The sequence below is a fragment of the Marmota marmota genome, unplaced genomic scaffold, assembly GCF_001458135.2.
Source record: "Marmota marmota marmota unplaced genomic scaffold, marMar, whole genome shotgun sequence".
NCBI lineage: Eukaryota > Metazoa > Chordata > Mammalia > Rodentia > Sciuridae > Marmota > Marmota marmota.
This window is the reverse complement of record NW_026000168.1, coordinates 3,403,510-3,427,201: the sequence shown is the minus strand read 5'-3', so window position 1 is coordinate 3,427,201 and position 23,692 is coordinate 3,403,510. Positions and strand designations below refer to the sequence as shown.

Below are 23,692 nucleotides of genomic sequence, written 5' to 3'. Positions count from 1 at the left end.
AAGAACAGGAGGAAGAGGAGGAGGCAGGGGAGGGGAGGGGGAAGAAGAGCTGGCGTCCCAGGACAAACCCTCCTTCCCGGGAGAGGGGCTGAAGAGCTGCCTGGGAACTGACCCCCATGGACAGACACCAATGTGCCCATACAGCGCTCTCTCCCTCCCCTGGGATTCCCCTTAGGGAACCCGTGACTTGGGATCTGGTTGGCACAGAGGAACCCCTCCAGACGTTTTATAAGGAGGGATATGTCTACTGGGAGGCAGTCAGAAAGTTGGTGGAAGGGTTAGGAGTCTCACATGGGGGTGAAGCCACCCAGTGGTTGGGGAGGAGGTGACAGTTCTAGAGTCCAGACCAACCCAAGAAGCCTGGACTATGGCAGGCCTGGCTAGCAGAAGCTAGGGCCACCAGAGGCAGGGCACCTACAGAGACACAGCCACCATGGAGCTGCCACCTGGAGCAGGGAGAGAACTGGGTTTTCTCTCCTGTTCTGAAAGCATCCGCTGGTGCCTCCACCTGGCAGAACCTCCCTGAGACCCAGGGGGCAGAGATGGAGAGGGCTGGAGTTCCCTGGGATGCAGAGCAGAGATCTGACAGCGAGTGACTGGCAGGAGCGCTGTCTCCCCATTGCCCAGTGTATAGGATCCTGGTGTGTGCTGACCTTGACCTGTGGCCCCCAGGGTAGGGCTGCCCGAGGTGTCTGCTGCAACAGTGAGCAAGAGGGGGGGGGCCAGTGAGAGGGGGCGGCCCAGTGAGAGGGGGCGGCCCAGTGAGAGGGAGCTCTGAACTTGGCTGCAGCCACTGGCAAAGCAGGACCGTGGCAGCCTTCTGCTGGGGTGCCTCTGGCAGGTCCTGAGCCAGAGTTGCTGAAGGCCCCGGATCCCGGAGCGCCAGGAGTGCCTCACAGTAAGTCAGCACAGAGGAGAGCAGAACCGCCACAGCGGAAACCAGTTACCAGCCACCTGGCCCCTGGGTCCAGCCATGGCCGGGCCTAGCTCCACCCCCACCTGTTCAGTGAGCCCTTGTACACGGGCATGTGCGCGTGCACGTGAGGGGGAGGGTTTTGTCCCTTGTGACTGAATGATTTCTAATACTCAAGCTGACAGTTGGGTACTGCACACCTGGGATGTCTGCAGTGGGGAGGGCAGGTGTGGAGCCCACAGGAGGCTTTAGGAATCTGGCTCAGGGCGGGAACAGTTCTGTCAACAGTTCTGTTGAGGGCAGCAGCCCAGAGTCCTCGACCAGGGTCAGAGGTGTTGAAGCCCTCCTCGGATTCCCGCGTGCAGGGGAAACCTGCAGATGGCCAGGTCATGCAGCTGCCTGTAAATTCTGATCTTTGATGAGGCTACAGAAAGGAACTGGTGGGGCATGGGAAGCCCTACAGAAAGGAAGTCTCGCCACCCCCAGATCATATCCTGTATCTTCCCAGCTTACCCCACAACCCAGTTCCTCTGGTGCATCCTTCCCAGCAGTCTGTGAGCGTCACAGGGCTGTGATTTTCAGCTCTTTCCTGGTCCTCACCCTGGCGCTCCCTGGCCCCTCCTGGATGCTGATTTCTGGGAATTGACTGAATGCTTGCTGATTGGCTGGGCACTGAAGGAACATTTGTTGATTGATAGGCACTGATGAAGTGCTCGCAGGCACTGGCACTGATGGAATACTTGCTCAGAGTCCGGCCTCCACTGCTCTCCTAAGGCTGCAGTAGGACGGAGAAAGCTGAAGTTCGTTTACAGTGCCTTCCTGTTCCGTGCCAGCGGCTCAAGGGGCCTGTGTGTTGCGAGCTCTGCGTGCTTCCTTGTTATTCCCGATAACAATGTCTTCCAGGTAGGAGAGATCACTCCCAATTGCTCAGAATGTGTGATTAGTGGCTCAGGTGTGTCCTCTGGCTCTTGGGCGGTCTCTGTGTTCACTCAGGTATCCTTATCCACCCGTCAGCAGGTGTTTGCTGAGCCCATGTCAAGTGCAGGAGGCACCTGCTGGCTTCGTGGTACTGGGGGAGCAGGGGAGACACATAAAGCATAATCCTGCTCTCCAGTTGCTACGTGGAAGACAAGACATCTGCGTCACCAGGGCAGCCACTGTGCACCTGGTCTGTGCTGAATAGCTTTCATACATTGTCTGTTCACTGCCACCGTGGATGTCACACATGAGGCAGGTGCAGAGCCATGTTTGAAAGCGACTTGCTCATGGTCACACAGTGGGCCAGAAGCAGAACGGGCAGATGGTCCTAATCTGTGAGACCCCCAAGCCTGGCCCTTTCCTAATACTGTACTGCCTTCAGAATAAGGATGAGGTCACTGACCTTAGATGTCAAGACAAAGTGTCACAGAGGACAGGAAGGGCCCCTGTCAGCCGTGTCTGCTGACCACTTTTGGAAGATGCCAGCCTTCTGCATGGCTGACTCATCTCGCCCTGGATGAAAGCTGCAAATCCACTCACCCTGAAGCACTCGTGAGCCCTAACGTGAAACCGCCAGGTGTGCGTTTCTGTAATAACTGCAAAGCTGTGGGGTGTGCACCAAGCCTGCACGCTGCCTGCCGTGTTTCCAGGGGGAGCAGTACCATGGGGACAGGCAGAAATCATTTTTTTAAGTTAGGAAATCTTGAAAATGACAGTTTTCTAACGCTTGCCATCTGGGGTGGAAACCATCTTGGAGCAAGGCTGATGGGCCCTTGTTCCAGGAGGGCCCCTCTGGTGGGCTCTGCTAGGCAAGACTTGTGAGCCAGCATGAGCTCCAGGAAGCCCCCCAGGGCGCCGTGTAGCCTGCATTGAGTGCATATTATTCCTCTGCAGTGAGTGCATCAGAGCCACATCAGACGGTTTCTTTTCCCCTGAAGCTGGATTGAAGCTGTCCCGTGTCTGAAAAAACACATACCTATATATTGCTTATTCCGAGAGCCAATAAAGTGCTTCTCCCGTGTGGTGGTGCACACCTGTAGTCCTGCTGACAGGGAGGCTGAAACAGGAGGATGGCAGATTCAAGTCCAGCCTCAGAAACTTAATGAGACCTTGTCTCAAAAAAAAAAAAAAAATTAGCAGGGCATGATGTGTGGCACAGGCCTNGCAAGCACCTGTAGTACGTGCTGAACGAGGAGCTGAACGGAGGAAAAATGGCAGATTCGAAGTCCAGCTCAGAACTTAATGAGCCTTCGTCGTCTAAAAAAAAAAAAAAAAAAAAAGCAGGGTTGGGGGTGGCTAGGAATATAGCACAGGGGTAAAATGTCCCTGGGTTGAGGTTAATCTCCAGTCCCCCCCTCAAAAAAAAAAAAAAAGGAGTTGCCTGGCTTTGTGGCGCTATCTACTGGGTGATGGCATGATGCCAGAGCCAGCAGTCCCAGATGGGAGGCTGATTCAGCAGGGGTGGCCCTGTCCCGGCCATTTGAGTCTGTAGTAGGTTTTCTGTAGTATGTTGTCCTGGCTATTTGGGTCAGACCATGGTGCCTTGGGCGGTGGTGGGCTTACCTCTTGGAAAGGGACATGACTGCTAGTCACTCTGAGGACTTACGGCTGAGGAAGACTTGTCCTCTGTCTCAGCAGGTGGCTTCTGTGGGCCCACAGCATGTGCAGGTCTCCTGGAAGTGGTTAGGTCCCCGAGGCTGAGCTCAGGACAGGGTTCTGGAAGCACCAACTCTGGAACAGAGGTAGGTCACTGTCTTCAGTTTCTTCCTAGTAGAAGAGAAAGAGTAGAGATGATAGGCATAAGTGTCAGCCTCGTCCAAGTTCAAACCTTCCAGGTCCTAGCTCTGAGCTTTGCCTCAGCTGGCTGAAGGCTGCCATCCTCTACCTATAAAATGAGAACAGCAAGCAAACCTCCCTCGTAGTAGTAGTAGTGTTAATTTCCTAGAGGGAGATTGGCTGTGAATTTAAGAGAATTATCGCTAGACATCCAAGGCAACCTAATTGTGCTTTTAAATTTTGTTTTTACCTTTCCCCAGAGAAGTCCCAATTAGATGTTGATGGGACAGAGTGCTTTCATTCTTTTTCTTTTTCTTTTTCTTGAGAGCAAGAATGTACAGAAGCATTAGAGTCTGGTAATGGGATGATCATTAGAACATGCTGTAAAGAAATGGAGTGAAAATGGATGTATGGTGCTCCCATCACTTGGTTAGACTTGTTTGTTATTGAACATACTTAAAAAGAAAAATGGGTGGTAATTTAATTCAATTTATAACACTTTAATGAAATCATTCCCATAAAGTGGGGAAGTGTGCATATTTTGAAGCACGCTGCTCGTATTTGGTGACGAGGGAACTTCCATTTCTCAGGGAGTAGGAGACTGAGGCACAGTTTCCCCTACGAATATATCATTGTCCTGAAAAATCGGGTCTTCTTGATCCCACTGGGTTCTGTTGTTCGGCTACTCTGATAATTGTTGTAATTATTGGTTTTCAAAGAAATCAGCAGGAGGGATTCTGCAAAGTGGAATCGGGCATTTGTCCTAAACTCTGGTGTGGAGCCATCACGGGCTCTGTTAGAAGAATCTTAGTGCTGCTTCCACACGCAGGAGCCACTAACAAGTCTTGACACAGGACACCCACACACAGTCCTTGACTTAGCACAACATTATAGGTGATTTAGGGGCTGCTCTCAATTAAGTGTCTGTACTTTTAATTATTTTTAAATTGCACACAATTTTTTAAGCAATTTGGAATGTGGACTCTGGATTGAATGTGCTAAGGTTGAAATCCCAGCTCTGCCACTCACTAATATGTGACCAACTTACACTTCTTGAAACCTTCATTCCTTTTTAACTCTATAAAATAAGAATAAAAATACTCATCTCGTGGCTTCATGTGAAGATGTAATGAAATGATAGGTAAGATGCCTAGCATAATCCTCAAAACTCTGGTGTTATTTTCTTTATTGTTTCAAATGATAAAAACCCAACTCAAACTTGTTTTCAAAAGTAACGATCATATATGGGGCTTAGCATTTGCTACCTTCTAGGAGAAGCACTTCACCTTAGTCATTTAAAGGATTGAATATAGAGATTAATAGCACCTTAATTCTTAATCTTTCCACCTTGCTTTCTGAAAGTCAGTAGAACTCATGGATCACTACAGACAAATCTCACGGGCAACGTCAACATCTTCAGCAAAACTCGGAGAGAGAGCGCCCTGCAAAATCCCAAACCCCAAAGTACAACTGGTGTGAAGCCTGCCATGATGCAACAGGAAGGAAGGGGTTTCTGAAACGCACTCCTAGCCGAAAGTCACTCCGATGGCCAAACAGAAGGTTGCCCCACGCAGGAGAACCGCTGTGGACCGATCTGAGACCACACGATGTAAGCAGAAGTCTGAGAAAGGAAGCCCCTTCAGGATCCAGATTCCATTTGTGTAAAAGGAACGGTCATCAAGCACTACCAGCCCTGCCGCAAGGAGCGCCACACGACCCAACCGTCCTCCAATGGCGTTCCCTAAAGGAGGGGAGGCTCCTTAAGGGTCAGTCCAGGTCTGGGTCAGGAAGACAGACACAGGGTGAGCTTGAGAAAGCTTGTTGTGTCGAAAGTCAGGAGGTTTTCTTCTACGAGAAGTAGGGTTGTGTTGAAATGACATGGGAGGCATATACCGGCACCACGCTGGCCAAAATGGGGTTGATTGTGCATCAAAAAGCATAGTGAATAAGACAAGAAAAAGAAATAGAAGGCATCTAAATCAACAAGAAGAAGCAAAATTGTTCCTTTCTTCACATGACATGATCTTACACAGAAACATCCAAGGCTTCATTTTTCTAAAAAAGAAATGTTAGAATTAAGAAACAAATTCACGTGGTCAAAGGATCCTAAGTGAACATGCAAACAAGAGTTGTATTTCTACATGGCAGCAGACTGTCTGAAAGGGAAATTAGGAAAAAATCTTATTTACAATAGCACCAAAAGGAATGAAATACCTAGCACAAACTTACACAAGGAGAAGGAAGGCCTGTGCACTGGGAGTCACAAAACACTCACGGAAGAAATTAGATAAGGCAAGAAAATGGAAAGGTGCCCCTGCTCGTGCTTTGGAAGACTTAATATTGAAGACTTAACGTTGAAATGTCTGTACTTCCCAGAGCTATTTACAGATCCAATGCCACTGTATCAAAATCCCAATGGCAACTCTACAGAAATAGGAAAAAACATTCTGTAATTCATAGTGAATCACTACAAAGGACCACAGGTGGCCAGATCAACCTTCAGAAAGAAGAACAAAGCGAAAAGCATCCCAATTACTGATTTACGAACATTCTTCAACCACACACACACACGGGGGAGGACAGTCTCCTCTTCAGCCGGTGCTGGAGAAACTGGCTACTCCATGCCAAGGAGGAGACTGGACTCTGACTCTGTACAACACACAAAAATCCACTCATACTGGATCAAATGGATTTGTAAGGTATAAAACTCCTAGAAGAAAACATAGCTCAAAGCTTCACGGCACAGTCTAGGCAAAGATTTCATGGACACAACACCAAGGCACAGGCAACAAGAACACAGGGTACAAAGTCAAACTGACAAGTTTCTGCTCAGCCAAGGAATCGAGAGGAGAGTGACCTATCACAGGGAAGAAGCTATTTGCAAATCTCCAAAATTCAAGGAACTCTGCCGCACAAGAGGACTTACATAGACATTTCTCCAAAGAAGACAAGCAAATGACCAACAGGTATGGAGCAGAGGCTAAACCACAGTGAGAGATCACCTCCCACCTTTGGGACAGTTATCATCAAAAAACAAAACACAGCCAACGTTGGGAAGGACGTGGAGGAATTAGAACACTTGCACCTGCTGGTTGACATGGGAGATGGTGCAGCTGCTATGAAAACCAGCGTGGAGGCTCCTCTCAACTTAAAAATTGAATAATCATCTGATCTAACAATCACACCAAATTTTTTTTTAAATTATATGATCCAGCAATCATACTTCTGGGTGTTTATCCAAAATTGAATTGAAATGATCTCAAAGAGACATCGCCACTCCTGTGCTCATTGAAGCACTATTCACAGTAGCCAGGACGTAGAGACAATCTAAATGTCTGTGCACAGATGGGTGGATAAAGAAACATACAACGGAATATTATTCAGCCTTCAAATAGAAGGAAATTCTGCAACATGTGAGAACATGGGACATGCTCTGTGAAATTAGTCTGTCACAGACTTCCAAAGACTACATATGCCCACTGATATAGTATATATGAAATCATCGTATTCATAGAATGAAAGAAAGGAATGGTGTTTGCCAGGAGCTGGGGGCGAGGAATGGAGAGTTACCAATCCACAGGCATCAGGTACCAGTCAGGCAAGACGAGTGTGTTCCAGAGATCTATTGCACAACTCTGTGCTTCTTGTCGACGCTAACATCCTGTTCCCTTGAAGATTTGTTGAGAGAGTAAATCTCATGCTGTGCTCTCACAATAAAATTTAAAAATTAATGAGCATAAATAAAATGTACTTAGTGGATAAAATTAATGACTTCATAAACATGCTAAAAAGGGAGAAAGTCTGATAAAACATCATGAGGTGACTGTTTAACAACTCCTTGCTTTTTTAAATTGATGATTAAAGAAAAGGATTGAATATCTATTCTGCCTTCCCAGTGGGAACTGTATGACAGGATAGCAAGCTAGGCCTTGGTGAAGAAAAGCTCTACCTTAGGCAAGAAGGCCAGGCGAAGCTATTAATGATCAGTTTAGGCAGGATGTGTGTATTAGGGAAGGGACAGAGGACAAAACGGTGGCATGGTGCCCAAGTAACACCATGCGAATTCCTTTCTTATCATGTATCAGTTACCTGTTGCTGTGTAACAAACACCCCGACAACTGTAGTGGTTAAAGCTACATCATTTCTTATTCTTCACTGTTACCCTGTGGTCAGAGGGGGGCTCAGCTGACCTGATGGAGCTCAGTGACCTCACTCCCAGGGCCAGCGGTTTGCAGAGGTGGCTGGATGGCTGAGGCCTCCATCCTTGTGGTGTGTTGAGATGATCAGGGAGAGCTTCCCTCTGTATCTGCAGGGGGGATGTGAGTGAAGCCACTCTGTGGCTGGCCTCCTCCAGCAGGCTAGTCTCGACTCTGCGTGGCAATCTCAGGGTCTGACTGGCCACAGGGGCAAGACCTGGTGCACACACGTATTCCAGGCCTCTGCATCTTGTTGGCCAGCTTTCTGCTGGCGAAAGGAAGTCCATGTACCTGAGCCCAGACTCACGGAGTAGAGAAGGGGGCTCCGTCTCCAGCCAGCCTGTCCAGGAGAGCTTTCTTCAGCCAGACAGCGCTTCATAGCTGCCCTGCACAGAGGTGGCCACTAGCCACGGGCACATACTGAGCACTAAAAATGTGACGGAGGAACTTCCAATTTGAATCTATTAAAGCTTCAATTTAAGCAGCCACATGTGGCTGACTGACGGTCACCCTGGCATTTGTAGGTATAGACATACTTATGGAATATTGTAGCCAAAAACCCTCCTCGTGGGCCCAGCAGTCCTTCAGATCCATTTCATTTGTGGGATACAGAGGGCAATAGCAATCAGCCACACAGATGACTAATCTAGAAGCGGAGGCCCTCCGCAGATCAGCTGACCGGCGTCTTCAATAAGTGGATGCTCTTGAAGAGGAAAGGAGAAAGGAGGGTGTCACAAGCTGACAAGTTTCTGGGTGTCACTCCTGGGTAGGACCTGGGAGTTGCAGGTTTTTTTAGCCTAACTGGGGAATCTGAATATGACATAAAATGTACCAGAGTGGGAAGGTGAAGGTTGTTGACCAAAAAAGACCTGTTTGGAGCAGTTTGAAGAATGTCACCTCCTATCAGTAAAACACAATTATGTGTCTACACAAATATGACTGCAAACACCATGATCAAGATGCAAATGCACCCAGGTCCAAAACAGTGATTCCGGTGGCGGAAGGTGAAGTTTGTTTGCTTGTGTCTTTATTTTCTAACATCATATCAATGTAAGTGGACTGCTTCTCTAACAATAATGGGGTTGTTATCAATAAAAGAGACAAAGTCGTTACTGAGTATCTTGGAGGTGCCGGAAATGAGCAGGTTTTTAAAAATTTTTTTATTTGATGGAATTATTTTATTCATTTATTTACATGTGGTGCTGAGAAGATGTTTTATGAGTGTGTTGCTCACGTGCATGTGAGCTCCTGCCATGCCCCCCACAGAACAGGGAACCTGGGGGATCAGCACCTGCTGTCAAGCTCAGCTCCCCTCCAGAATCTGCTAACCAGGTCCCTTCCTCAAGACCCACAGAAGCTCCAGCCCTTAATTTGGTTTAGTCGATGAGCATATGCCATTGCCACATGTTCTAGATTGTTCTTGTGGGAGCCATCTGTGTGGGCTCCTAGTTGTGTTGCTCGATTTCCTTCAGAGACAATGGCCCCAGGGTCTGAATGCTGTGAAAGAGAGAAAGCAAATGATTGCTACCGGCCCTGCCAGGTGTCCAACAAATAGGAACCTATCAAAGTTCATATATAATTAATGACAACGATTCAGAGTTCTACCAGAAACTGATAATGTGGTGCTTTCTCTTAGTGCCTTTTCCCTTTAATGGGTTGTATGTATTTTAAAGCAAGTTTAGTATTAAATATACATCAAACTCTTTTTATAGAAAATGTAATTGCTGAGTAGAGGATGTTATATTTATAAATGCCTCATTGTTACGTTTTGTGCAACTAGTGTACTGGGGCTGTGCGGTGTAGAAGGTTCAAGAATGTGTTTGTTGCAGATGCATGTTCAAGGATATCAAGGGAAAGGAACTTCAGGCTGCCTTTTTTTTTTTTTTTAAGTTTTTGCAAAATTTCCAAATTGCCACTGTTGTAATAAAAATCTAGATTGCCACTAGTTTGTCTTGGAAGTACATGGCTATCTTTTAAGATAAACATGTAATATCATTTCTGAGTTATAACCCCATTTGAGTGACTTCATCTTTCTAGCAGCCAACTGAATAATTAAATAGCAAGGCAAGAATTTTTATTATCCCCCAAATCTGCAATTGAACGTTTGCAAGGAAACAAATGGATACATTTCTCTTTTGGATCCATTAGGGAGAAGGAAGAAGTTTAAAACTCTTCAAAGTCTTGCAAACAGCAGTTGTTCAAGTGTTAAGTTCCATCAAATAAAATTAAGTGAAATCAACTTCTCTTCCCATTTGTATCCTTTATGTCTTTGTTGAAATTGCTGTTTGGAGACACAATGGGCTGTCACACCTATACCCTAAATTTCCATAGCATTAAGTCACTGCTTTGTTGTCTAGCTTCTATTAGTGCCATATGGATTTTTCCCTTAAATCTGAGAATAAACACAAGCTTTAACAAGTTCACAAAATTGTCTTATTTTCCAAAGAGCCTCCTGCCATGAGCATGGTTATAGACAGCCTCTGAAAGTATTCCTGTCTCATTATAGTTAATTCCCCAATGACACACAGCACCATCCTTTAGAGTAATGCAGATTCTGTATGTTTTTCCCTCTGCCTTCGTGTCTGCAGGGGTCTCTCAGTTGCTGGCCCAGGGATCCACCCCCATTTCCTGAGCATGGCTGCTGACGAAGTTTGTCTTCTACATGAGGACGGTGGAGGGCACCACAGGAGGAGAAACAGCCGCAGAGCTGGACCGTGTGCCTCGCACAGGTTCCCCCTCTCATCCACGCCGGCGGCTGGCCACGGGCCAGGCTCCTCCTGGATGCTGGGCTCGAGTAGTGGACAACGCAGCATTCCCAGAACAGATGGAGTGCTGAAAGCAACATTACCTAGTTAATCATGCAAAGTGCAAAGTGCGTGAAATGTAAAGACCGTAACAGGGCGTCCTCGCCTGTGAGGGGACAGGAGACGGGGGGCGAGGGGAAGAAGCAGTTAGGAAAGACTTCACCAAGCCAAGAGCGGGAGTTAGGAAGTAGGTGACAGGGACTATTGCAAGGGGCACCTTGCATGCAGAGGACGTGGGGTGCCAAGAGGCATGAGATATAATAATTGCAAGTAGAGCCAACATAGAACAAAGGGTGGTGGGCAGCATGTGCTGACCAGAAAGGGGCAGAGGCCGAGGACACAACTCAGGCCACACAAAGACCAGGATGATTAGGTTACCAGGGGAAAGCCGCAGTGAACGCACACTCTGGCTTTGGTATGGTAGGGAGGAGCACATCTGTCACCAGCATCGGAGCAGGAGCACACAGCTGGGTGGGGACTCTGGAGGTCCCCAGCATGACTGGCCCCGGGTGCCCAAGTCTGTCCCATCATTGGCTTCCTTCCCTTTCCACCTCCCTGCCTGTCCCGTTCCTGACGCCATCTCGCAGATCTGCCGCCGGACCTGACTTCTGGCCGCAGGGGTCTGCTGCTGCGAGAAAAGACCCTGAGACAGGAGAGGGTGGGAGTGGGACACGCGTACACTGTCACATCTCCAGCAGACCCCAAGCTTGGGCATCCTTCTGTGCCATGGTAGTTGAACTCCATGCTGGCTAACTCGCTTTAGAGGGGGAAAGGGGCTCCGATGTTGGGGGGCAGAGGAAGACAAGCCGAGCGGGCTGAGAGGATGTCCTCGTGGGACAGAGGGTCTGGCTGTGGAGCCTTCAGTACAGAGACCTCCCCAAAGGGCTGCTCAGACACGTGGAAGCATATTTCCACCTTTGAGAAAGTTGTGGAGGAACAGCTCACGTGACACTTGAAAACCATCTGGGTTTCTGTAATTCTGTGTCATTGTCCCGTGTAGTAATGGAGTGACTTCAGCAAGAGGTTGGGCAATGCGGCTCACCCAGCAGGTTCAAAGTCCCTGCCTGGCGTGCGTCTGAGGCTGCTCCTGGGTGCAGTGCCAGCACTTCTGGTGGACTTCACCAAGGCACTGAGGACAGGGTACTGCTCACCGGCCTCGAGCGGGTTGGGTGCCCAGACGTGCAGAACTGTTGGCACGACTTTAGCCCTACTGAACATTAAATGGGGTTGCATTATTGTTGTTATCTTCAGGATGAGGAAGTTGACACAGGAGCAAAGTGACCTGCCTGATTTCTGGTTGCGTCCACCTCTGATGGTAAATCCGAGGTGGACACCCAGGCTGCTGCTCCTCTGGCGTTTCCCTGGCGTGAATTGAATTAGAAATGAGCAGAATCCGTAGGTTTGTCCCAGGTTGGTGTTTCCTGGTTGACAAGGAAGTGCTACTGGAACAGAAGGATGTTTCTGGGAAGTTCTGCTCTATCCCGGGAGCCGTGGAACTCCACAGTTCCACTGGTTTATGACAGAGGTTTGTCATTTCTTGTGGTTCACAAGACTCAGAGGAGGGGAAGGGACAGAAGATGCAGGTCTCCCCCAACCCACAGGATCATGGGACACAACAAGGGACACCATTCTAAGGAAATCTGGTGTAGGCCAGGTGCAGGGGCGCACGCCTGTCATCCCAGCAGCTCGGGAGGCTGAGGCAGGAGGATCGCAAGTTCACAGGTTTTGTGGAATGTCATCAAGCAACTTAGACCCAGTCTCTCAATTAAAAACAAAAGGACTAGGGAGGTGGCTCAGTGGTTAAGTGCCCCTGGGTTCAATCCCCAGTACCAAAAAAAAAAAAAAAAAAAAAGGGAAAGTCTGGGACAACAAAATTCATTCTTCTTTTCTTTTCTTTTTTTAATTTTTAAATTAATTAATGTATCACTAAGCCACATCCTCAGCCTCTTTTATTTTTTATTCTGAGACAGAATAAGTTTCTTAGGCTATTGCTAAGTTGCTGAGGTTGGCTTTGAACCTTTGATCCTCTTGCCTTAGCCTCTGGAGCTACTGGAATTATAGGTTTGTTTTGTTTTTTAATTTTTGAAGCAGGATTTCCCCAAGTTGCTCAGGCTGGCCTCAAACTCCTGGCCTCAAGCTGTCCTCCAGGTGATAGGTACCTGGAGGACAGCTCCATTTTTTGTATTTTTGAAGATCTTATCAGATCCAAATCATTAAATCTAAGAAATGAATGCTTTCCCTTTTCATTTCTCTTTTCATTTTAAGCAGACACTTTTCTCTCCCACTGACACATGCTCTTGAATGCTGATCTTCAGAGACTACACTGGTCTGACTGGCCATCAGAACAAAGCCCCAACTGGTTGGATTTAGCCACAGGTTGGCTTCTCACAGCTCCGGGGCTGAGCCCAGGGTCAAGCTGCTGTGGGTCTGAGGCTCCTGAGCCTCTCCCTGGGCTTGCAGGTGGCCGCCTGGCCCCGTGTCCTCCCACGGCCTTTCTGTGCTCAGCTGCCCTGCGGTCTGCGAGTCCAGATTTCCTCTTCTCATGAGCACACAGGTCACGTTGGAGTCAGCCCCCTCCCCAGGGACCCTAATCCAATCCCAACCTAATCACCTAATCATTTTAACTTAATTACCTTTTTGAAAGCTCTCTCTGCAAACCCTTCTTAGTCTCCAGGGTCGGGGTCAGCGACGTGACCTCTCTTAACCTTCCTGACCAGTTTAAAGACCCGTCTGACCCGTCCTGCAGGGAGGCGGACTTCAACCTGCGCGCCTCCAGGTGGCGAGGATTCGCCCTGAACAAGCTCTGGCCAGGAGCCTTTGGGCTGTTTTTTTCTGAACTCATCCTAAACCTTGAGCTGAGTGTTCTTGCTTGTGGACTCCAGTTTCAGCAGGAATCCTGGGCAGTCAGTTGGAGGAGAGTTCTCCCTCAAATCCCCCACCTCCCACCCTTGGTGTCCGGTCACCCTGGCGCACCCTCAGCCAGAACCCTCTGGAGCGGGCCAAGCCAGAACCCCCCTCAGCCCTGAGGTTTCCTCCTGGTGATTCCCACCCTGCGCCCACCCTGCCCGGCTGCTGTGTGTCCACGGGGGCTTGTCTATGCTCTCTTCCCAGTCGGCCCGGCTCTATGCTGAGGTCTCTCCTCCCCTACCCTATCTGTGTTTTTGGAATAGCATTTATTTTCATCTCTTTGCTTCCGTGCAGGACATACTCAGCCCACAGCAGAGAAGAGGAAGAGGACACACCTGCAGACCCCTCTGAAGTCAGGAGAGGATCCTCTTGGTCCTCCAACCTTCTCAGGGCAGACCTTGACCTTTCCCATCAAGGTGAGTGACCACCTGCCCTTCACCTGCGGGGCAGCCGTCCAGACAGGCTCCTTAGCCCCCTGCTGACCGAGTCCCTCCAGCCCAGCGTGGCTCGTGCAGTTGGGCAGAAGCAGAGGTACAACTTGGGCTCTTGAGTCATCAGACATGCATTGAATTCTGCCCTGCCGTCACATTGCAGGTAAGGGACTTCTGCTCTCTCAGACTCGGTTTCCCCACGTATAAAATGGGGATAGTTCATCATGAGGACAAAAGAGTAAGTGCAAGCCAAGTACCTGACACATAGCTGGCACTCGGGCACAGTTATCTGCTATCACTGCTGAAGATCATCAAGCTGGTACCTGAAACTGATAGGTGAGAAATCCACAGCTTGGTGTCCTGTTTGGACGGCTGGCCCTCTCTATAAATCCCTTCTTTGTTTCAGCAGCCTGTGAGTTGTGTGAAAAACTGCCTAAAGATTCACCTTCAGGTTATAATGTGTAGTTGAAGGGCTCTTCCACTTAAAATCTGTATTGGAATCAGGTTTGTGTTGCTATAACAAAATACCTGAGGCTGAGTACTTACAGAGAAAAGAGGTGTTTAGGTGTGTATGAGTGTGGGTGGGGGATTCTGGGGATTTAACCCAGGGACACTGTGCTGCTGAGCTGCATCCCCAGCTCTTTTCTCTTTCTGAGACAGGGCCTCCCTGATTTGTGAGGCTGGCCTGGAGCTTGCGATTCTCCTGCCTCGGTCTCCTGCCTCACTGGGGTTACAGGCGGGCCCCACCATGCCTGGTCTGAAAAGGGGTTTCAGAGGTGGAAGAGCAAGGTCTGGTGGCCCCATGAGTTTGGACTCTGTTGCCATCCTCATGCTCAATGGCATGGTGGTGGAGTCAGCGGGAGAGGCAGAGAGCCCCTGGTGAGAGAGGAGGCCAGACACCAGGGCGTGTCTTGCCCTTAGGACCACCCTCCTGCCAAGAGAAGTCCTTAATGCCAAGGGCAGCTCCCCCCAGGCCCCACCTCTTCAGCGGCCACCACCTCTCCACATGGCCACCGTGGGGGCCAGGTCTCCAGCACAGGAACTTTTAGGGGTCAGACCACCTCCAAACCCTAACCGGGTCTGCCTGACTTTGTCTCTGAGAAAGTTTGGGGCAGGGAAATTAAAAGGAAGACTGCTCCCAGTTCCCCTCCTTTACTGAAGATGTGATCAGGCGGACGCCAGCCCCACCCACACTGAGCGCGAGTGACATTCACTTAAAACCAAATCAGAACTCACTGCCAGACGGGGGGCCGTGGCTTGGGCTGGGTGCCCTCCAACACGGGGCTGCTTTTCTCTTTCAAACTTGAAGCCGTTGCTTTGTTCCCCTGGGGGTTCATTTAGAAACGAGTGGCTCCTTAATTATCTTCTTGACTGCAGAAGAGATGACGTTTCGTTCCCTTTTCGCGATGGATGAGTCAACTAGAAGAGGCCTCATTGTTGAAAAGCAAGGGTCAGACTTTCTTCTTTGTTTCTCTGTTAGGAAAGCATACTAATTTCCCCAGTGCGTTAATCCTGTTTATTAATTCTCCTGGGCTTGGTGCTGTATTGTGAGAGGTTTGGAAGTCATTTCATGAGAAATGTCATCTCTGAGCCGGATGTAGTGGTGCATGCCTATAATCCAGCCACCTGGGAGGCTGAGGCAGGAGGACTGCAAGATGAAGGCCAGCCTGGGCAACTTTGCGAGACCCCATCTCAAATAACAAAGGCCTGGGGATGTGGCTCAGTGGTAAAGCACCCTTGGGTTCCACCCTCAATTCCAAATAACAAACACAGTAAACACGAAATGTTGTCCCTCCCCTGTGCCATAGCAGCATGCCTGCTCAATTGTATATCAGAATCCACCAAATAACCAGGTTTAGGGAAAGCACTGTATGCTAGACGTTTGCTGCTGTGACAAAATACCTAAGAGAACAGTTTGAAGGTGGGAAGATTTACTTTGGCCCTTGGTTCCAGGGGTTTCAGTCCCTGATTGGCTGGTCCACTGCTGTTGGGCCTGTGGCGAGGCGGAACATCATGGCAGAGAGGGTGTGGTAGAGAGAACGGGTCACCTCCTGACAACCAGAGAGGAGGGAGGAGGCGGCCAGCAGGGGACAGGATATAGCCCCGAGGCTCTATTACCACCAAGACTTGCTCCCTTCAGCTGGGTCCCACCTCCCACCGTTCTGCTCCTCCTTGAGTCCATTCAGCTGAGAACCCGGCTGAGGATTCATCCTCAGGACCAGTCACCTCCGGCCAGTGCTGCACTGGGGACCCAGCCTTCAGCACAAGAGCCTTTGGGGACCTCTGAGAACCAAACCCTAGCACCCTGATTCCTTTTCCCACCATGATATATTTGCAATTGGAAGCCCCTTGCCAAGTGACATCTGCCCTTACGTCTGGGTGTCGGAGCTGGTGGATATTCTCTGGATGAACAGGGTGTCAGGCTCAGTCGCTTGAAGTGCAGATTCAACTGACCTCAGCTTCGTCCTGTTTCCTTCGCTTTCAGGCTTCCAAAAGCTGATTCATAGAGTTATTTTTAAGAGTCTCGCTAATTAGCAGGACGGCCTCTATGAATGCCACCCAACAAAGGGAGAGAGCCCAGCCGCTGGGCTCCTCCTTACAAAGCACGTCAGGGTTTTCTTTGACTTCTAGTACCTTCTTTTCAGTGAGGAGTGACGCATTCCGGGTCGGAGGCATGATGATTTACTGTTTGTTTCATTTCTCCCTAAAATGCCCTGCTCCCTTTTGTGCTCTCGGGGATCTCAAAGGTCTTTTCAGAACGTCGCTGGCACCACCTTTCTCCTCCTGTTAACAAAAGCCTCCTCCCCTGCTTGCTTTTGCTGCCCCCCCTTCAATAGAACCTGTCAAACGGAAGCCACCAAGAGGGAATAATTTATTTATAGGAGACACACCTCGGGATGGATTACCACCAAATCCCACGCACTCGTAAGACAGAAGCTCTGAAATGAACCTGATCCAATAAAACAAAGTGAACCCATCAAAAAGGATGCTCACCTGTGGGAGCAGGCCGACCTTCTCAAGGAAGGACCAGGAAACCCATGTCTGAGTGGCCTGTGGCCTTGGACAGGGTCAAGTGCGGGGTCCAGGCAAGCATTTTGTTGCCATGGTAGATAATTTTTTCAATGGAGAATACGTTTGAGAATATTTTTTCTTTCTTTTTTTTTTTTTTTAATAAGGGAGCATCTCTTAAATTGGTGTGAAATCCTCCACAGTAGGAACAGCTCTAGGGAAAACAGTCTGAGTGGATGTGACATCAAGGCAGTATTGTCACTGGTCACTGTAGGCTGGATAACCAGGGACAGGAGCAGAGGGCAAGGTGAAGCAGGTAATGGGTCCATCCAGGGGAGCCAAGCGTCCTTGCCCTGACATCCGGTTGTGTAGGGAAGGGACAGAAGGGGAGCAAGAAGAATGCGGAGTGACGTAGCCCTGGTCAAAGGGTGCTCGGTGGGTGACCGTGTCAGGAGCCCACGGAGCCCTGTGAGCCACATGAAAGTCGCTACTGCCGGGGGAGGTTTGCATTCCCTGACGGTGTTTCTGTCCATCAGGCCCAAGATCCTGGAGTCCGAGGTGCCTGCTGGAAGCCAGGCTCAGAGGAGCCAGTGTTCTTGATTGTTTCTTCTGTTGTGAAGAAGCTTTTGAGTTGGATGTCATTCGTTTATCGACTCTCGATTTTACTTCTTGTACTTTAAGACTCTGGTTGAGGAAGTCTGTTTCTGTGCCGATATGATAAGGAGTTGGGCCTAGTGTTTCTTCTAGTGAGCAGGGCCTCTGGTCTAATGCCGAGGTCCTGGACCCACTCTGAGCTGAGTTCTGTGCAGTGTGAGATATTGGCATTCAATTTCAATCTATTACATGTGGACTCTCAGTTTTCCCGACATTTGTTGAAGAGACTGTCTTTTCTTCAGTGTATGTTTATGGCACCTTTGTCCAGTGTGAGATAACTGTATTTATGCAGGTGTGTCTCTGTGTCTTCTATTCTGTTCCATTGATCTTCAAGTGTATTTTGGTGCCAGTTTTTCTGTAGCATAATTTAAGGTCTGGCATGGTGACGCCTCCTGTGTTACTTGACGCCCGAACCAGGTAACTGAAGGTAAGCCCCCTCGGCATTTGCCTCCTTGTTTTCCGAGTGGATAGGCCGTTACCCGTGGGTTTCGCGAGCCCCCTGTTGACAGAACAGGTAAGAGTGGGTAATTAAGTAAAGGAAAAATGGGAAATACAGAATCTAAGGAACGAGGATCATTCATTGATATTGTTAAACATATGCTTAGAAAAAAAGGAATTCAGGTTTCCACTTCACAATTACAGAGGTTTTTTTCATTTTATTCAGGAATGTTGTCCTTGGTTCCCAGAAGAGGGAACCTTAGATCTAAAAACATGGGTAAAAATAGGAGAAGCTTTAAGAGCATATTACTCTAATTATGGACCAGAAAATGTGCCTGTAGATGCTATAGCATTATGGAATCTTTTAAAAGATATGTTAGATCCAGCTCAAGAAGCTGAAATCTTAAATAGGATTAACTCAACTGCCCCTACTGAAGAAACTCCCCTAAGGAAGGACTCTAGGAGGGAAACTTATGTCCTAAAAAAAGATGAGGAGAAAGATCAGTCTTGTTTAGAAAATGAAGGTAATTTAGAAGAAGCAGCTACTGAATATCATAATGAAGAATTCTTTGCCCCTATAAGTACACATTCTTGTGGACCTCTTACAAAATCTTCTACCAAAAATAAATTAGGTTCCAAAATAAAAAATACCCTACCTCCTCCTTCACGGAATGTAGGGTTCAAAGGCGCCATGAGAGAGGCTCTACAATCTGGAGATCTAAGTTTCACTCTCCCTATCACTTTTGATTCACATGCTGAACACTATATGCCTCAATGGGAGCCCCTTCCTTTAAAACTTTTAAAAGAATTAAAACAGTCTGTTCATGATTATGGGCCCACTTCTCCTTATACTTTACAGACAGTAGAAACTATTGCCACTAGATGGATGACTCCATATGATTGGTCTGCTACTGCAAAATCTCGTCTCCCTAGAGGGACATTCTTATTATGGAAAACAGATTATGAAGATAGAACTAAAGAATGCTCTCGATATAATAAATCTATAAATAGTGAAGTCACTTTTGATACGTTAATGGGAGAAAATGATTGGGCTCAGCCAAGTGATCAATGACATCTGCCTCAGCCTGCCTTGATCCAGTGCTCAGATATAGCAGTTAATGCTTGGAGACAATTGGAAAATAAAGGAGTTAAAACTTCTGGCTTAAGTACTATAAAACAAAAGCCTGAAGACCTTTTGAGGAATTTTTGTCTAGATTAAAAGAATCAGTGGAAAAAATTATAACTAATAATGAAGCTGCACAAATTATAATTAAACAATTAGCTTTTGAAAATGCAAATACTGCATGTCAGACACTCCTAAGACCTATTAGAAAGACAGGAAATTTATCTGATTTTGTTAAGGTTTGTGCTGATGTATCACCCTCATATTTGCAAGTGTAGCCATAGCTGCAGCATTATGGGAACAAACAAATGCTCAGTTTCTTAAAAGGCTTCAAAACAGAGAACAAAATAAAGGAAATCCAAGCTGTTTTCTTGCGGACAGACAGGCCATTTTAGTAAAGTTTGTCCTAATAAAAACTTTCAAAATAAAGGAAACATAGTTCCTAATCAGATATCTAGACCCAAAAATTTATGCCCACGTTGCAATAAGGGATTTCACTGGGCAAAGGAGTGTCGCTCTAAATTTCATAAAGATGGGAGACTTTTAGAAGGTGGACCAATGCCTCAAAAAATTTCCACAAATGACTGCCAATCCATTACCAGGAAACTGTAATGGGGCCCTTCTCGGGCCCCTTAAATAATGGAGGTCATCAACAATCTTTTTCAACAGGATATACTATAAGGGCTTTATTAACAGCCACACCAGATTCAGCAGGATTAGATTTGGCATCTTCAGAATCAGTAGTTATTCCCTCAGACTCTTCTGTTCTAGCTATACCTACTAAAATTTATGGACCTTTACCTAAAGGAACTTTTGGTCTTATTCTAGGAAGAAGCTCTGCTTCCCTACAGGGAATCAAAGTTATTCCTGGAGTTGTTGATTCTGATTTTACTGGAGAAATTAAGATTTTAATAGAACCCTCATCTCAAAAGACTTTGATTATTCATTAAGGGCAAAGAATTGCTCAAATCTTGCTACTCCCCTATTTATCTATTGGAAACTGAGCTATTTCAAATGAACAAGGACAAACAAAAGGATTTGGTTCTAGTGATATGGCATTCTGGGTTCAAAAAATTCAAAATTCTCGTCCTATGAAAAAACTAGAGATTCAGGGAAAAATAATTGATGGATTATTAGATACAGGAGCAGATGTCACTTGTATAGCTGGAAAAGATTGGCCTTCAACCTGGCCTACAACAGTAACTCCCTCAACACTTATGGGACTTGGAACTGCCACTAATGTAGCAAAAAGCACTCAAATACTTAAATAGGCTGATGACAAAAATTCAGGAACTTTTCAGCCATATGTTATTCCTTCTCTTCCTTTTACTTTATGGGGCCGAGATATAATGTTTAAAATGGGAGTTTCTCTCTGTACTGCTCTTGTAGAAGAGACTCAACAGGATTTTTAATTGGGGCCATTGTTGAAACAGCAGATAAAATGATTTGGAAAAATGATGAGCCTGTGTGGGTAGAACAATGGCCCTTAACAACAGAAAAATCACAGGCTGCAGACTTGTTGGTTAAGGAACAACTTAATTTAAAACACATAGAACCTTCTAATAGTCCATGGAATACTCCTGTATTTGTTATTAAAAAGAAATCAGGTAAATGGAGATTAATACAAGATTTAAGAGCTATAAATGCTACCATGGAGGATATGGGTTCCTTACAACCAGGACTCCCCTCTCCAGTAGCTGTCCCTAAAGGATTTCATGTTATGGTAATAGACTTACAAGATTGCTTTTTTACCATTCCATTACATCCTGATGATCGTAAAAGGTTTGCTTTTAGCCTTCCCTCTGTGAATTTAAAACGGCCATATCAACGTTTTCAATGGAAGGTGTTGCCTCAAGGTATGAAAAACAGTCCTACTCTCTCTCAAAAATATGTTGCATCAGAAATACAACCAATAAGAGATAAATATAAAGATGCCTATATTATTCATTATATGGATGACATATTAATTGCTCATAAAGATGTCCAGTTGCATCATCATATATTATTAATGTTGACACAGTCCTTACAAAATTTTGGTTTAATCATTGCCCCAGATAAAATTCAGCAATCACCTCCTTATAATTATTTGGGTAGAATTATAAATACTCAAACTGTTTCCCATCAAAATTTAAAATTACGGATTGATCATTTACAAACTTTAAATGATTTTCAAAAACTTTTAGGAGGTATTAATTGGATTCGTCCTTTTTTGAAACTTACTACTGCAGATCTTAAACCCTTATTTGATATTTTGAAAGGAGACTCTAACCCACGTTCTTCTCGTATTTTGACAGAAGAAGCTAAATTGGCTTTAAATAAGGTAGAAAAAGCTATTAATAAACAACAATTGCAAAGAGTTGATTATACTCAAACTTGGGATCTTCTTATTTTACCTACTCCTCATACACCCACAGGAGTATTACGGCAGTCAGGTCCTTTAGAGTGGATGCATATGCCGGTTACTTCTAAAAAGGTTATTTGCTCATACCCTACTGTGATCGCTTTATTAATAATAAAAGGAAGACATAGAAGTAGAGAGTTATTTGGGAAAGAAATGCATAATTTGGTGATTCCTTATTCTAGAGATCAATTAAATACACTTATGGAACATTCTGAAGATTGGCAAATAGCTTTACAGGGATATTGTGGTCATATTAAGTTTCATTTGCCATCGCACCCTTTGTTATATTCAGTTAAGAATCACCCTGTTATTTTTCCAAAATTGTTTTCTTCTGAACCTCTACCTCAACCAGCAGCTTTAGTTTTCACTGATGGCTCCTCAAATGGACGAGCATCTTTAGTTATTAATGATGAAACCTATGTTCAACAGACAGAGGAAACCTCTGCTCAGAGGGCAGAAATAATAGCTGTAATTATGGCTTTTACCCATTTAAAAGATCAAATGTTTAACTTATATACTGATTCTCAGTATATTGTGGAAATTTTTCCTCATATAGAGACAGCTTCTCTTCCTCAGCATAAGACTACAATTTTTCATCATTTAAATTCTTTACAGAAGTTTATTTCAGATAGACAACATCCTTATTTTATAGGGCATATTCGAGGACATTCTAACTTACCAGGAGAATTGTCACAAAGCAATGCATTGGCAGATTCATTAACCAGACCCCAAATTCTTACTGTTCAGGAAGCTACAGCTAGTCATGCTTTACATCATCAAAATGCTTCTGCCCTTTGACAGCAATTTCATATCCCTAGGGAATCAGCTAGAGCTACTGTCAGAAATTGTCAAACCTGTCCATCATTACTGCCAACCTTACCCATGGGGGTTAATCCTCGTGGTTTAAGACCTGATGATCTCTGGCAAATGGATGTTACTCATATTCCTTCATTTGGAAAATTAAGTTATGTTCATGTTGTTGTTGATACTTTTTCTCATGTGATTATTGCCTCAGCAAGAACTAGGGAAGCATATAAAGACGTAGTGCAACACTTGTTCATTTGTTTCTCATATTTGGCAATGCCTAAAGCATTAAAAACAGATAATGCACCAGCTTATACTTCAAATGCTTTTAAAAAATTTTGTGATACGTTTAAAATTTCTCATTCTACAGGAATCCCTTATAACCCTCAAGGACAAGCTAGAGTTGAGAGAACTCATCAAACATTGAAAGCTCAAATTACTAAACTTCAAGAAGGAGAATATAAATATAGTTCTCCTCATCATGTTTTACAGCATGCTTTGTTTGTGATTAATCATCTTAATTGTGATTATAAAGGAGTAACTCCTATGTTAAGACATTGGGAAAATGAAAAAATATCAGCAAAACCCTTAGTAAAATGGAAAGATCTTTTGACAGGTAAATGGAAAGGACCTGATGTACTACTAACTTGTGGGCGAGGATATGCTTGTGTCTTCCCACAGGTCGCAGATTCCCCCATTTGGATTCCTGACAGACTGATTCGACCCTATGTCCAGCCTCCGGACCAGAAAGCGGAACAGATCGTGCCCTCCGAGTCTCCGATACTCCTCACCATTGACCACGGTGCCTGAGGAAGATTTGATGACTACCTTGATTCCATCTTTCTCCCAAATGAACTTTGATGGTCCTCAATCCTTATTCAGACGATCATCTTCTACAAGATCTGCAGAACTACCAACTTGGGGACAATTAAAACAATTGACTCATCAAGCTCGAGAACTTATTTCTACTCAGTCAAACCCCTGCACTCCTGAGAAAAGGTTTGTTGCTATGCTAGCTATTCTTGCCTGTCAGGTAACCAATGTGTCTTCTGAATATTATTGGGCATATTATCCTGATCCACCTTTATTTCATCTCACTACTTGGGGAAAAGGAGATATTAAGGTATTTACCAATAATACTAATCTCCTGGGGGGTAATCTAATTCTTTTATTACTCCTATATCAACTCATAATTTTAGTTTTAAGGGTCATAGTCATTTACCTCCTCTGTGTTTCAGTTATAATGTTATTCAAATTG

The 23,692-nt window shown here is 46.1% G+C and overlaps 1 long non-coding RNA gene across 1 annotated transcript; it reads left to right on the top strand.

Annotated features, from left to right (window-relative positions):
- The first annotated feature begins 12,717 nt into the window (after nucleotides 1-12,717).
- Nucleotides 12,718-23,231, top strand: LOC125611726. The gene is made up of 3 exons (XR_007341934.1): nucleotides 12,718-13,990; nucleotides 14,169-14,341; nucleotides 23,116-23,231. It is a non-coding gene; the product is annotated as an uncharacterized LOC125611726 (long non-coding RNA).
- Nucleotides 23,232-23,692: the final 461 nt, after the last annotated feature.